This window comes from Solanum tuberosum, unplaced genomic scaffold, assembly GCF_000226075.1.
Source record: "Solanum tuberosum cultivar DM 1-3 516 R44 unplaced genomic scaffold, SolTub_3.0 scf00138, whole genome shotgun sequence".
NCBI lineage: Eukaryota > Viridiplantae > Streptophyta > Magnoliopsida > Solanales > Solanaceae > Solanum > Solanum tuberosum.
Window position 1 is genome coordinate 487581 of NW_006239065.1, and position 15021 is coordinate 502601.

Sequence of the window (15021 nt, forward strand, 5' to 3'; positions counted from 1 at the left end):
CCAAGATAGGGCACAACCTAGGGCGGTGAGGAAGAGGGTGGAAATTAGATCCAAGTTGGGTTAGCCCTCATCTGCATAGACATAGAATTCGAGACTTCTCCCTATTATAGCTCCATGAACCTTGAATTAGCTCAAAGAGGTAGGAGAACGGACCATACTCGAGGAGAGATGACTATGCATAGATGGATTGATAAGCGATTACCCAGCCATCTAGGCTACAATTTAGCTCCATTGTTTTGAAAGCTTTACCAAAGCCAAGATCCCATACATGCCTTCTTGGGTGAGGAAGTTTTTCGCAAAATATGCACATGCACTTCCGATGAAGCCAAAGGGTACAATTTTGAAGCCACTTAAAGAAGTGGAAGTGAAAGCGAAGAGAGTCTAGTGCGACATAGGAGCTATTAATACTGCCTAAAATATACCTGTATTTGGAGATGATTTGTATTCATTCCCGATGCGCAATGATCTGGACTCTCTTAAGGGTTGTCTAGCACCCTTGATCTCTAATTTTTCTCATTCTTGAATGGTGGATTATGCAAATATCGAGAAGAAAGATTTAATTATGGTTGCCAGATATTGGTTTAGCTTTATAAGTAGTAACCTGATGTCATTGAAGAATAAGTATATTCTTTGCAATGACAAGCCGGTATTAGTGGGCATCATCGATTGACAGCACATACACGTTGGTACCATTGTCACTGTAGAGATTCTTATAAGGGTGACGAAAGACCAGACATTGCTTACATTTCAAGTGTTGATCAGAAATTTCAGCTTGAGAGAAGGAGTCCGTTTTAGGGCTACTACATATGTGACAATCACATTACCCTTATCCATTGATATCCAGAGGATCGAAGCAGAATGATTGTGAGATTATACGGCTCGAAGAAATTTTCTACCACAAGACTCCACTATAGTGGTCGACCCTGCCACATTGACATATGAAACTAGCAATTCTGTTCCTTTTGGGGTGCGGGCTGGTATTCCTATTCCTTGATCTATTGGTGGCTTTTCTCATTCCACTACTGCATCTGCACCTTCTACTTCTGTTACCGTTGCTAGTGTAAGGCCTCCCCATTCTCGTGTTGTCCCTCCTCCCTTGACCCATGCACTTATATATAATATGGGCAGTCTTACCCCATGAGCAGATGTTAAAGCTGCTCAAGTTGAGAAGGACTTACCCCGACTCATTGATTAGGCTATCTATAATGGCTTCGCTCCTCTACCTGAGCGTATGGTTAAGTATGAGAGGACTATTGTGATCCACAATCTAAGATTAGGTGATTTTACTGCAAGGATAGCAGAGTTGGGGAAGGTAGAGGGTAGTTCAAGTGCGTTGGAAACCCTTAGAGCTGAGGTTTCCACGTTGAGGGCTAAAGTTAACCTGATTCAATACATGGATATCTTGACACTTTGGGGTAATATTCCCCTTTCATATGTTGTGGCCCCTGCAGCCAAGATGCTTAGTGTTGCATCTTCTTCATCTATGCATGAGGTTGTTGTAGATGTGGATGCTAAGGACGAGGAAATAGATTAAGACACTAATGAGGAGAGGTTGATAGAGGACGAGCAAGGGGTTACTAAGATCCTGACATAGACGCAAGAGACGGAGGAGGCTATCCTAGAGAGGTCCCTTTGAGAGACTACAGAGGTCCAGAGTGCACCACATTTCTTATTATTAAGACGGGAAGTGATACGCAAGCCGAGCCTTTCTTTCTGCCTCTTGTAGGAATCGATGCCCCACTTAAGGTTTCTCCACTAGAGACTTCAGATGAGAGTGCTCCACAGGCATAGAATGTTAAGGGATCCTATATCTCAGCCTCATAGCATTTCATTTATTTAGCATCGAGGACACTACTTTTAATTTTTGGTGGGGTGAGGGCCTTCGTGCAAATATTCTCCTTTTGTTTGTATTTTGTTATTTTAAACTTTAGTAGTTAATGTTTTGTTTATGTTAGAGTGCTTTTCTTTTGGGAAATTATGTGTATTTACTTCAATTTTTATTCTCTACCTTTATGAATGCAACCCCACATGAATTTTTAAATCTTGAAATGCTTAGGGTATTCATTGACATAATTTAAAAATAATTATTTTTCAATATCGAGGTCTTATATAGTAATCATGATGAGCATGATGCATAGTGTTGATGTTGAGAGAATGAAATTGTTGTGGTTAAACTTTTGAATGATCCTATTGAATCTTTTGTGGATTAGATGTGTTTCGATGTGAGCCTTGCAATGAACATCGCACGTACGCTTTTGCCCTTTTTTGGATGTGCTAAATGAGTATTGTTTGAACTGGCATATGTGGTGAGATTTCACTTGAAAGCATGCATGCGGAGTTCTAGAATTTGCCTTGTTAGTCAATTTTTTTGAATCTTGGTAAATATGAGACATGATCTTTGGCAAAAATTCAATGAGGGAACCAAATTGTTCATAAACTATTTGTGACTACCTTATGATGGTGTGAAACCTTTTTGGCCCCATTTTAGCCTAATCTATTTATTGTCAACCAAAAGAAAGCCTTTGAATTAAATTGTCTCTACCTTCTTACCTAAAATCCTTTCTGAAGCATTTTGATAATTGAATATCAAACTTAGGCCAAAAGTGTAAGTTGGGCGTGTGGAAAGAAAGGATAAATGAAAGCCAAGTAAAGGAAAAAGAAAGATGTGTTGAGGCTCAACCTTGAATGTGAAAAAAAAGGGATATAGAGAAAAAAAATGAGAGAAAAGTGAAAATGAAAATTGGACCACATGAAATAAATGGGGATTCCAAATAAAATGAGGTTGAGTTCTCAATTGAAAAGGTAGAAAAAGAACTACAGAAGAGGTGATGATGATTGTAACAACTCTTTGAAAAGGTAAAGTCGCCGATCTAAATTGACCATGCCTTAACCCACAACCCCATTAAAAGCCTAAAAGACACTTGAGATCTTGCACGAACTAGGTTGTTTTGTAATTTGAAGATATAGGCAAACCTATGGGACAAAGATTTCATGTATTTGTTTGTTGAGAGAGTGAGATTTGCATTAATTTCTTATACCTTTGTTGAAATTTATTTGTGAGAGCATGGAATCGTTCTTGATATGAGGGCACTTGAATGCATTTGTTGAAGCATGTTCTTACATTAGACAAGAAGCTATAGTGAGCTTGAGCTAGTGTTGAGACTAGCTAGTAATCATGTGAAGTTTTTTAATCATGATTTAGTGTAACATACTATTGAGAATAATCTGGCTATGGCATTTGTATGCTAGTTCTCATTGAGTATTGCTGTAGACACCCATATTAAGCTTATTGTGTTCTTTATTTACTTGAGGACAACCAAATGTTTAAGTTGGAAGTGTTGGTGAGTGGTAGACTTACACTCATTTAAGGTCCATTTAGCTAAATATTTATTGTCATCAATGCCTTAATATTGTTTTTTCTCATATAAAACTGATGATTTTACATTATGAAGGCAATTGGACGAGGCAAGGACTAATGTTTGAAAGAAGGGCCAAAATTAAAAAGAAGTGCAATGTGAACATTGTTGATCACCTAGGATGAAGGGAAAATTCCCTACTGAACATGACCTCTTCAAATTTGAAAGTGCACGACACTTGTTGCTACCAAGGAAGGTGCGCATAGTGAAAACAGTGGACTTGATAGTCATCGCCCAAAGTTACAGCGTGCAAGGTAATGATTGAAAGCTCGAAAGTCGGACTTAGGTGGTATTCGGCCATTCGCCGAATGTGAAAGGCTAACTCAATCAAGTTCGTAAACTGAGGTTCAAACACCTAAAGCCTAGAGCTTCAAAGGGTGAGCTGAGGAGCCAAGGGCAATCTGTCATGCAGGTAGGGCAAGCCTGACTAATGTCACTGAATTAGTCCTTAATTGGATTTTTGGCCAAAACATGGGAAGTATAACTAGCCCAAAGAATAGAATTGAAAAATATATTATTCAGAGACATTTTCAGAAAAAAAAAAAAAAAAAAAAAAAAAAAAAAAAAAAAGGAGAAAAGTTCAAAAATATATTGAGAAATTGATAGAGAACATCTTTCTACCTTTGAATATGTAACACCCCAGATTCGAGAAGGGCAAGACAACATTTTTCAGAAGCTGCAGGTGCCATCCGACAGAGGCCACCCACGGCCCGTGGATGGTACCACGGACCGTAGGTGTGGTCCATAGATTTGCCACCCAAAAAGGAGTCAGGGGACCTAGAACCACACCCAAAGCAACGAACCATTTGTGGGACCATGGTCCGTGGTTGATGGCCCGTGGTCTAGACCCCTAATTCCCACATTATGACGCCAGATGACAGACCGCCAGGATGTGCTGTCGATCAGACCACGGTCTGTCAGTCAGGGTCCGTGGGTCGTGGCTGGCAGTTAGTTTTAGGAGCAGTTGGGTCTTTTCCTAAATAGTCTAGCCTAATACTATGTCATTTTTACCTTCACTAAGACTCGTATATAAGTATTTTAACCCCCAAATTTCCCCAATTGAAATAAATCTCTCAAATTTCTAAATGAAGATAAAGCTCTTCCTTGCCAAATATGTCTCTCTCTAGAAGTTGAAGAAAAAAGTTAGGGTTTTAAGATCAAGCATCCTAATTCTCCATTCCTTCCAAGCTTTGGGCATTAAGGTATGATAATCTTCATTCATGGATCCCTTCCATCCAGGGAGTTCCCAGATTTTTCAATTTTATAAAGTTAGATCCCCCATTTAAGTTAGGATTTTCTTCAATTGCCATGGGTTCCTTTTTAATGTTTATTTTTTAATTAATTTATGAACTTTTATGCATGAATTGAAGTAATTGCATGCTTTTAAGTTGAATCCCCATGAACCCATGTAAATCCCATGTTTTCCAATTATGATGATATAATGTGGGTTTAGATAATGAAAAAAGAGTTTGATAAAATCATGCATCAATTGTTATAATTACATGAATTTATGATGAAACCCATGTTTAACCCTTGTTTTCTAGATGTTGATGATTGAAAGTGGGTTTTGAACCTTGAAAGATGAATTATGAAATTATGCATGCTCTTATGAAGTTTATGGAAATGTTTTAAGGGTGCTTTTAGAGTGTAGTATCAATGATCTTATTATGGTTGTGTTTTTGAAAGGATTTATCATATACACACATAGGCATGAATTGTGAAAGACTTTCTCACCTGAAATGAACCAATGCGAAGCAGCTAATCTAATGATGAGGCAAGAGGTGATTACCCATGCTCTCTTATTGAATGATAAGAGGCGATTAGACATGACACATGATGTAAAGACAATAGGCGATTACCCATGTTCCTTAAAGGACAAGAGGTGATTACCCATGTTTCTTCATGAGCTATGATTAAAAGATCATGGACAGTGAAAGATTTTCTCACGCATGGTGTAAGGAGCTATACTATAATAACACAAGGGGCGACTACCCATGTCTCTTAAAGATAAGACAAGTCAAGACTTAATAACTACTGTTTGGGAATTATTCTTAGCACCGAGAGGATATTGAGATTGAAGCTCTTCCGTGTTGAGGTCGGGTTTTCTAGAAGAAATCTTCTTATCCCTTACCTATGTGACCCCATATGATGATGGTCTAGAAAGACTTTAACTAGTGGATCCACTTTAGCTCAGATTCACGGTTCTACCTTGGAAAGTAAGACAACCCTTTTTAGTGTGGGATACAACGGGGGATCATGTTATCGCTCACATGGTCTTTATGTCAGTTAAGACTCATTCCCATAATAATAATTAACCAAAGTTAATTCAAGTAGTATCTCACATGTGTTCAAAGATGATGTTCACTTGCATTGATCATGGTTTTATGACTTATGGTTTCTAACTCTCAAAAAACATGTTTTAGCTTGATCATTGCATACTTATAAAAATTTCCCTTTTAGCATGATTTAAATGTTTTATGCATGGTTATCATACTTGTTACATTAGTTTGTACTGACACATATTTTTTCCTACATTTCCCTAAATGTAGGGTCCGACAGTCAGGGTTCTCAATTTCATGGCTACAGGTTCACTTAAGAGATTTTGAGCCTTGGTGAGTCCCCATGCTTTGAGGATGGATTTTCATCATTTCAGTTTTCTTTCCTACTTCCAGTCTTGGACATGATGTATGGGCTAGGCCCAATTTATTTCTATTGTATTAGATGGATATTGAGACAAATGTTTAGTCTTCCGCTTCGCTTTTATAAAACATTTGACTTGAAATGTTGTTTTCATTCCTTTGTCCGATTCTTATGTTATGAATGCTAAGTGGCTTGTGTGGGATATCTTGGGATCCTATACGCCATGTTACATCTAGGGTGTACCCCTGGGTCATGACAAACTTGGTATCAGAGCCAGGTTTAGAAGGGTCCTAGGATGTCTCATAAGCCACATCGAGTAGAGTCTTGTTCATGAAGGTGAAGCGTGCCACATTTATGAATGGGAGAATATAAGATGTTTAGGAAACTCCGCATCTTTCATTACTATAAAGTGGTACGATAGAGTGTAACTCTAGGTGTCTTTCTCTCCTAACCCCTATTTATGCTTTTCAAAGTATGCTTCCATGATGGAATCTTGTGAGATGGAATAGAAATGTTCGTGAAAATGTTAGACAAGAGGTTCCCCAAGTGCCGATCAACCCTTTGTCCGAGCAATTGACTTATGATGAGTTTCGAGTTGCATTTCATGCGTTGGACCAAGCTATGATGGCTCAGGCAAATAGGGAGGTTGTGGCTCCCATGAACCCAAGGGTGGGTACAATGGCAACTAGAGTGACAAACTTTATTAGGATGAATCCATAGGATTTTCATGGGTCAAACATTGAGGAAGATCCTCAAGAGTTCATTGATGAGGTGTATAAGGTGTTGATGATCATGGGAGTGACGATGGTGGAAAAGGCGGAATTGGCCACTTATCTACTTAAGGGTGTTGCTCAAGTTTGGTTCAACCAATGCAAATAATAGAGGGCAGAAGATGAGGGTTCTCTTGATTAGGAGAAATTTAAGGTTGTTTTTCTTGATAGGTTCTTTCCCATTCAAATGAGAGAAGCAAAAGTAATTGAGTTCATTAACCTTCGCCAAGGAGATATAAGTGTGAATGAGTCTGCTTTGAAATTCACACAATTGTCTAATAGGCTCCCACTATGGTTGCCGATCCAAGGGCAAGGATGAGTAAGTTTGTGTCGGATGCTTCAGACTTAGTGGTCAAAGAATGCCTAACCACCATGCTTGTTAAGGAAATGGATGTTTCTTTGTTGATTATACATGCACAACAAATAGAAGAAGGAAAGCTTAAGAAAAAAACTATGGATTCAAAGAGGACAAGAAGGGATGATGGTGAGTTTTCACATTCAAGGTCTGATGGAGCTAATTGTTCTCTAGGTAAGGATGGTAGTGAGAAAACGTGTCCCGACTGTAGGGAGTGTGGGAGAAGACATGAGGGTAAATGTCTAGCCGGTTCTAATACTTGTTTTGGTTGTCGAAAGATGGATCATAAGATAAGGAATTTTCCTTCCGTTTCTAGAAATGAGGGAGATGATCATCAAAGGGCACAACCTCACCCTTTCTCCGATCCTAGTGGTGGTTGGAAACAAGATAGCTTATATTCTCTTCAAACTCAACAAGATCATAAGGGTTCCACATATGCGGTGATTGGTAAGTTATGGTCTTTTAGCTTTGTGGGTATGGATTTTTTAGTATTGATTCTTGCATTGACTATGGTAAGACTCCATGTATGGAGAATTTGTTTGGAGAAGTTATTGAAATCCTTGTGGAAACCTCTTATGTGTTTACTTGTTTCAATGGTTTAGTGGTTGTTAAGACGTTGGTGTTATGGTTGGGGTGAGGGAGATGGATTTGAAAAGACTAGTGGGGTTTGCTCCAAAGGAGGAGATAGGGTGCCTCATGGTTGGTACGTGAGTAGAACTATGTTGGTTTTGGAAGAGTTCTTTGTCATGGTTTGGTGGGTGAATGTTCAAAGGCGATGTGATGTCTTAGTATCTCTATATGTTTCCTTCTATCTTGTAGTCTAGCATGAGGGCTTATCCCTCATGGTTCACTCTTTAGAATTCGGGTTTCTTAGTCATCCGCATGTTTCCTCATGCATGCATACTCATGTATATGATTTAGTTTAATTGATTGTTTCATGTTTATGTGCATTTGAATATGATCTTGCATGTTTCTCCTATGAAGAGATGTTTTAAAAGTATGATTTAGCCTGCAGATGGAGTTTCCTCCCTCGATATGTGCATTTATGTGATTGCATTCATGTTGGGCTGCTAGGTCTTGTTCCTATCTTCCTTAGAATGTTTTGAATATGTTCTAGCTTGGAGTCGAGGTTCCTCCTTGGCTATGTGCATTTCGATGAAGTTGCATTACTAATTAGGTTGTTAGTTTCCCTGCTACTCTCTTCGTGCTAATTTAAGTTCCATTCGAGGTTGAATGTTCCCATAGGGGAGATAATGTAACACCCCGGATTCAAGAAGGGCAAGACAACATTTTCAGAAGATGCAGGTGCCATCTAATAGAGGCCACCCACGACCCGTGGATGGGACCACAGATTGTAGGTGTGGTCTGTGGATTGGCCACCCAAAAAGGGGGGAGGTGACCTAGAACCACGGTCAGACCAACAGACCGTTTGTGGGACCATGGTCTGTGGTTAAGGGCCCATGGTCCAGATCCCCAATTCCCACTTTCTGACTCCAGACGATGTACTGACAGGACAGGCCATCGGTCAGACAATGTTGCGTCATTTGGGGTCCGTGGGTTGTGGCTGGCCGTTGGATCTTTTCCTAATTATTTTATCCTAATACTATGTCATTTTAACCTTTACTAAGATCCTTATATAAGTAATTTAATGCCCAAATTTCCCCATTAGAAATCATTCTCTCAAATTTTAAACTAAGATCAAGCTCTTCCTCTCCAAATATTTCTCTCTCTAGAAGTTGTAGAAGAAAGTCAGGATCCTCCATTGCTTCCAAGCTTTTGGCATCAAGGTATGACAACGTTCATCCATGCATTCTTAACATCCATGGAGTTCCCAAATTCTCCAATTTTGTAAAGTTAGATTTCCCAATTAAGTTAGGGTTTTATTCAATTACCATGGGTTCCTTTCAATGTTGAGTTATTTGATTGATTTATGAAATTTTATGCATGTATTAAAGTAATTGCATGTTTTTAAGTTGATTCCCAATAAACCCATGTAAATCCAATGTATTCCAATTATGATGATATAATGTGGGTTTGGGTTATGAAAGAAAATTTTAATGAAATGAAGCACAAATTGATAGAATTTGCATTAATTTATGATGAAACCAATGTTTAGCCCTTCTTTTCTAGATGTTGATGATTGAAAGTGGATTTTAAACCATGAAAGGTAAATTATGAAATTATGCATGTTCTTATGAAGTTTATGAAAATGTTTTAAGGGTGCTTTGACAGTGAAGTATCAATGATGTTGTTATTATTGTGTTTTTGAAAGGATTTTCAATATACACATGTAAGCATGAATTGTGAAAGGCTTTCTCACATAAAATGAACCTATGCTAAGAAGTTGATCTAATGATGAGGCAAGAGGCAATTACCCACCCTCTCTAATTGAATGACAAGAGGCGATTACCTATTTCACATAATGTAAGGACAAGAGGTGATTACCCATGTTCCTTTAAGGACAAGAGACGATTAACCATGTTCTTTTATGAGCTATGATGAAAAGTTCATGGACGGTGAAAGGTTTTCTCACGTATGGTCAAAGGAGATATCCTATTATAATGCAAGGGGAGACTACATATGTCTCTTAAAGATAAGATAAGTGAAGCCATAATAATTACTACGGCGGAATTACGCTTAGCACCGAGAGGATATTGATATTAAAGATCTTACATGTTGAGGTCGGGTTTTCTCGAAGCAATCTACTTATCCCTTACCTATGTGCCCCTATAGGATGATGGTCTAGAAAGACATTAGCTAGTTGATCAACTTTCGCTCAGATTCACGATTCTACCTTGGCAAGTAGGACAACCCTTTTTGGTGTGGGAGACCGGGGATCATGTTATAGCTCACATGGTCTTTATGTCGATTAAAGCTCATTCCCACAATAATAATGAACTAAGGTTACTTCAAAAATTATCTCACATGTGTTCAAAATTGATAGTCACTTGCATTGATCATGGTTTTATGACTTATGGTTTCTAACTCTCAAAATACATGTTTTAGCTTGATCATTCCATACTTATGAAAATGTTCCTTTTTGGCATGATTTAAATGTTTTATGCATGACTATCATAATTGGTACATTTTTTTGTACTAATGCATACACTTGCCTACATTTCCCTAAATTTAGGGTTTGACATTTAGGGTTATCAACTTCATGGCTAGACGTTTACTTGAAAGATTTCGAGCTTTGGTGAGTCCTCATGCTTCGAGGACGGATTTTCATTGTTTCAGTTTTCTTTCTTACTTTCAGTTTTGAACCTGATGTATGGGTTATGCCCAATTTCATTATATTGTACTAGCTGGCTATTGAGACACATGTTTAGTCTTCCGCTTTGCTTTTATAAAACTTTGGACTTGAAATGCTATTTTAATTCCTTTGTTCTATTTCTTATGTTATGAATGATAAGTGGCTTGTATGGGGTCTCTCGCGGTCCTATACGCCATGTTATATCTAGGGTGTACCCCTGGGTCTGTCATGGCTCTTTTTAGCATTATTTAAATGTTTTATGCATGACTATCATAATCGGTACATTTTTTTATTCTAACGCACACACTTGCCTACATTTCCCTAAATGTATGGTTTGACATTCAGGGTTCTCAACTTCGTGGCTAGAGGTTGACTTCAAAGATTTCGAGCTTTGGTGAGTCTTCATGCTTCGAGGATGGATTTTCATTGTTTTAGTTTTCTTTCTTACTTTCAGTTTGAACCTGATGTATGAGTTATGCCCAATTTCATTCTATTGTACTAGCTGGCAATTGAGACACATGTTTAGTCTTCCGCTTTGCTTTTATAAAACTTTGGACTTGAAATGCTATTTTAATTCCTTTGTTCTATTTCTTATGTTATGAATGCTAAGTGGCTTGTATGGGGTCTCTCGGGGTCCTATACGCCATGTTATATCTAGGGTGTACCCCTGGGTCGTGACAGAAGAACACTTTTCTAGATTTTGGGGTTTTACAATTTTGTACTTGAATTTGACAATTGAAAGTTAAATCCAAAGCGGGGTTGCTCTTTATTTCTTGATTTCATGTCACTCATGGCTATATTGATGAAACATATAATTTCTTTACCTTTTTTGAATGTCGAATAAAACCCTAATAACTAGGGGTTCTCTAATGGGGTTAGGTGTTTGTTTAATGTAGTGGGTATTTTTCTATGGTTTGTTTTTGTGTTGTCCATACATGATTTTTTTCTAATTATCATGGGGTAAACTAATGGGTTAAGGTTGTAAAATTAATTCCTCCTTCCAATCTTTGGTTGATGTTCAAAACAGATTAATTAGAGTGGGTAATTAGTTCAATACTAGCAATTTACATTTGATGTTTATGACTTGCTCGAAAGAGAGGTTATGGGTCTTATCTATTTACCCTATTCTTGAAAGAGAGGATAGAATAAGGTAATGGGTTGTTTTGAATTTGCATATAAATGAGACCGAAAGGATGTTCTATGCATAGATGCTTTGAGATCGAAAGATTATTTGCGGCAATAAAGATTACATATCCTATTCATGAATCATCATCACTATAGAGATACATAATTACCACTATGTGAGATTGACTTCCAATTCTCACACCTGTAGATTGTATATTAACTCTTGATTGACTTTCACTGTTAACCATTTATTCTAGGTAAGAAACAGTTTTATAATCTAAAAAAATGAGTTAAAAATATTTAACAATAATCGACTTAATTTTTATTTATTTGGAATAACAACGTATTCAATTTGAAGTCTCTTCTTTCATAAGTGAATATCATAAGGAATCTAGAGTATTTTCAAGCAATAATTCCTTCAAGAATCTAATAAAAAATCCATATATCATCATATTAAAGGAAATATAACGAATTTTTTTATTAACTTGATTACTCATTTATATAGTTCTGAATAATTTAAGTTGGAAGTCGGTTCCATCTTCATCATCATTGTTATCTTCTTCGTCATAATTGTTGTGTACATTTTTTTTTGAGAAGGATTGTTGTGTACATTTTTCATCTTAGCCACATTACGTTTAGTTGCATTGAGAATGATAGAGACCGTTAAAACATTATTATATATACAATGAGTAAAGGACTAGGGTTTTCTAGATGTTATTACAAACTTTTGTACAAGAAAAAAGTTTGAAAGATTTTTTGGACCGAAAAAGCTTGTAATAAAATTTAGAAAACCCTAAACCTTATCCCTCATATATATTATGGTGTTTTAATAGTCCTTCACATATTAAATGCTACTAAACCTAATGCGACTAAGATGAATAAGGTCACAACAATGAAGAAGAGGATGAGTGTGATAATGATAAAACATATTTCCAACATGAATTCTTCAGAACTGAATCAATGAGTATTCATATTCATAAACATTTCTCTTCATTTTATTTCCTTTATTTGATGATATGTTGATTTATCATTGAATTCTTAAATGGATTATAACTTCCAAATGGTCTAGTTTTCTTAGAACATTCACATTTGAATAGAAATCTTAAATTTTAATACATTGTTGTGTGTAACTAAATAAAAATTATTTCGATTGTTGTTAAATATTTTAAGCTTATTTTTTTAGTTTTTCTTATTAAGAATAAATGGTTAATTCAACGTTGAAAGAAGTGATATTATTCAGATTTCCTATTTTCAAATTAAAACAAAACCTTTAACAATTATTTCATTGTTTTATCAAATTGAGTATTCACATTTGGTGTATATATATATATATATATATTTGTAATATAATCTATATTGAATATATAATAGTAGTAGTAACGCTTTTGTTTTGAAATATCGGGTTTTATTGGAAATTGATATAAAAAATAGGTGGATTTAATTGGACCCAAATTGTTGGTGTCAAACTTCTTATCAAGAGACCATGTCTAACTTATCTCTAACCTCTTCCATATCATTAAGACTATGGAAGTTGTTTGCTAGTTTTGAATATTTAAATCATGAGGCATTATAACTATCTCAGGTACTACTAAAACGGTTAAAAAATTAGTTTGTCAAAAGCAGAAGAATATATTCATACCAGTGTCATTCATCAATACGTGGAGCTTGCAAGATAAGAAAATAGTCAAATCATGGGAACACAGTCTTTTTCAATAGTTTAGTTTTGAATGTTAGCATTGATAGTTTAAAACTAGATAGTATTTCATACCCTAGATAGAGATTAATTCTTTTTTGGACAAGAAATTGTCGATTACATTGAGAAAATATGAACCCAAACGTTAATATCTATTTGTTTGTTGGGAGCCACCACAACAAGAACAATCAAATTGCAATACATATGGGGCAATCTAGACACTAGATCCTATGGCTTCTATATGAGAATCATAAAAGAGAATCAGTGTATGTCAAAAGATAGGAAGTTCATTACATTGCCAACATAGAGGAAAGGAAAATTGTTAATGGGAAACAATATACCATTATGTCTCTATGGGGCTTTCCAAGGGAAAAGTAGAAACTCACTCGCTAGTCCTTGTTAAAATTATTTTAAGGTAGTGAGATATTACATGTCACATAACAAATGTAGTTGAGAACATCGTGAAGTTATCACAAAAAATCCATGTGATGCTACCACAGATCTACAGAGAAGTAAACACACTAGCATATTACATTGTCAATCATGCCCTTGATAAAAAAGAAATAATCATTTTTACTACATTTATATCATTACCAAATAAACCAGAGATATTTTGAATTTTCTCAAGCAACAAATGACCAACAAAAGGATAAAAACTAAAAATATAAATCATATTAGGGAAGGGGAGGAACACATCATCATAAGACTACGAGTACAATTTTTTTTTATTTTCTTGAATGGTCATACACCACAAGGACAGGACAACGCACAAATACAAAGGTGAAGGATTTAACAAAATACCAACATCAAATACACAAGTGAACGATTGAGCTAATGCTTCAAGACAAATTCAACCTACAATGTCATTGATATTAAATAAGTTATGGGGAGTGAGTAAATCAAGCTAGATCGGTACCAGAGAAGAACAATGATGAGTTATATCATTCGCACAAAAGGCTCTCAGATATATGAGACCCAAAAGGGGAACACTGTTAGAGCAATCACCGCATAGATAGACAAAAAAATCAAGATAGAAAATCTTTACTGTTTCGAAACATAAAAGTTTTCTCAAAGCTGCTACAACATTTCCTACATCATCAAAGTCAACTTAGTAATGATGAGTAGAAGGAAGAATATGCAGAGGAACACAAGGAAATACTCACAAACTAGAAAAAGGAGCTCAACTCCTTGACCATCATAGCAGATCCAGAGCTTTCATAGGAGCACATAGGTTTGAGTCAAATAAATAACCCTTTGTTTGCAGATGTGACACTGGTGTGAACAAATGAGATATTATATTGGAGGCTTCTAGATAGCATCAAAACCTATTTTTTATATGGGCCGGTCACTTTTGGACCTGCCTATTGGTGGACGGACTTGTTTGTTGTCAATAACTACAGGGCCTAACAGGCCCAAAACACATTTATAAAACGTCATTATTATTTTTATAATAAAAATTCAAAATTCTGAACAAACCTTTTTTTGCAAAATCATTTTTTACATGTGGCCAATTATAATTCGGCCACGTCATTATTATTTTTATAATAAAAATTCAAAATTCTGAACAAACCTTTTTTTGCAAAATCATTTTTTACACGTGGCCAATTATAATTCGGCCACGTCATTATGTTTTTTATAATAAAAATTCAAAATTCTGAACAAACCTTTTTTTGCAAAATCATTTTTTACACGTGGCCAATTATAATCCGGCCACGTCATTATTTTTTTATTAATAAAAATTACAAAATTCTGAAAAAAATAAATGACGT

At 36.1% G+C, this 15021-nt stretch overlaps 1 long non-coding RNA gene across 1 annotated transcript; it reads right to left on the reverse strand.

The window, feature by feature from the left end:
* Positions 1-13521: 13521 nt before the first annotated feature.
* Positions 13522-14524, reverse strand: LOC107061471 (uncharacterized). Its single transcript, XR_001473996.1, has 2 exons — positions 14416-14524; positions 13522-13754 (listed from the first exon to the last, which is right to left on the reverse strand). It is a non-coding gene; the product is annotated as an uncharacterized lncRNA (long non-coding RNA).
* Positions 14525-15021: the final 497 nt, after the last annotated feature.